We start from the raw sequence: 1,721 nt of genomic DNA, 5'->3' as shown, positions 1-1,721 counted from the left end.
AAAAGAGGATACAGAGTGAGAACTTTCCTTACCGCTAAGAAAATTCCTGTCACTACCATCCCTTTTCCTTCTCAGGGTTTGTGCTGTTATAGCCACGGAAGCCAATGAATGACCTAAGGTATGGCTGTTGTAGGTTAAGTGGAGCACATGTACCTGGACAGGAAGGCATCTACAGTTCAGCCCCGTATCTACCCATCCTACCATGGCAATTGGTAACAGAATGAAGGGGCTGGCGAGGTAGCTCAGCAGTCTACAACACCTTCGTAGGCAACCTTAGGCAGGCTTAGGGACTGCAGTTCAATCCGCAGCAGGGCATGCCACCCCAGCCCTGCCCCCAGGGTGGGCTGAGCCTGCCACAAAAAAACAAAAACAACAACAACAAAAACTGAATGAAGAGGAAGAAGAATAAGTCCATGGAGGTGGCTTATCCAGCTTGTCTTCAGATCATAAATGTAACTGGGAAAAGAGGACACATTCTTTAAGAATTCTATGCTGCCCAATAGCACTCTAGATATAGATTTTTCCATACAGAGATCTCTTCTCACTGTTTTGCCTTTTCTTCTTAGGCTGTTTCCCCTATTGCATCCTAAATGTATTAAAACTACCATTGTAAGTCTTCTAGCCTTGCATGCATGATTTAGCTTGCCTGGAATGCCTCTTGGGCATGCCATTTACCTTTCCCAGCTTTTGTTGGTCATCTGTTAAAGATAATAAAAGCATCATACTTATTGAAGCTGGTGTGAAGACTAACTAAAATGATCAATGTAAAGAGCCTAGCAGTCTCTGGCACACGTGAGCTTGATAATTGCTATTTGGGATTATTTTGTTCTTTCTTTGTTTTCTGGATTCATCTCTCAATAAACATCTCAGATTTACTTTTTGCCTTTAAAACTCCCTTATCTGTTTGGGCAAATCATTGCCATCTCTTTTATGCCTCCATATGAATCTGTGTATCTATCTATATGTTACACTCATCTGGAAAGTATTTAGATGTATATCTTGCTGAGAGGCCTGTGACTTTTTGAAAATAGAGACCGTGACTTAGTCATTTTTTTAGCATCTAACAAGATTATTCTGCAAATAAAAGTTAGTATTTGTCAAATGAATTTTTTTTGTCAAATGAATTTTTGAGAGAGCAAGTGAGTGAATAAATAAAAAAGAAAGGTTGCTAAAATAGTGTTCCATGTTAAAAGAAGTTGAGTTTCCTAGAAGCACAACTGAGAGACAAAAGGTGTTGGCTGACTCACTAGTCTTTCCTCTTGCTGGATTGTTCAAGCTCCTGAAAGCAGTTGTTTGTGAGTAGTGCATTATGTGAGAATGCAAATGGAGTGTGTAGAGGTTTATTTCAATCTGGCTCAATTTTCTAGATAAAGAATGGTAAACAGGCACTGGGAATCTTGGAGATGGCTTGACTGTGGGGAAAAGAGAAGCAGATAAAAGTGGTTAGAGATGGAAAATAATAATGGTGTAGCTAATGGAGTTTGAGAGAGAGAGAGAGAGAGAGAGAGAGAGAGAGAGAGAGAGAGAGAGAGAAACAGAGACAGAGACAGAGACATAGACAGAAACAGAAACAGAAACAGAAACAGAAACAGAGACAGAGAAAACCAGACAGAGACAGAGAGATGGAGATGTTGGCTAATGTTAATGTTTCAGTTCATTGTGAAGAAGATGAAAAGCATATACCATGTACCATGTCTCCAGCTGCCCAGCCTGCTCCATGA

Source organism: Octodon degus, unplaced genomic scaffold (genome assembly GCF_000260255.1).
Source record: "Octodon degus isolate 3935 unplaced genomic scaffold, OctDeg1.0 scaffold00096, whole genome shotgun sequence".
NCBI lineage: Eukaryota > Metazoa > Chordata > Mammalia > Rodentia > Octodontidae > Octodon > Octodon degus.
Note: the sequence above shows the minus strand (reverse complement) of the source record.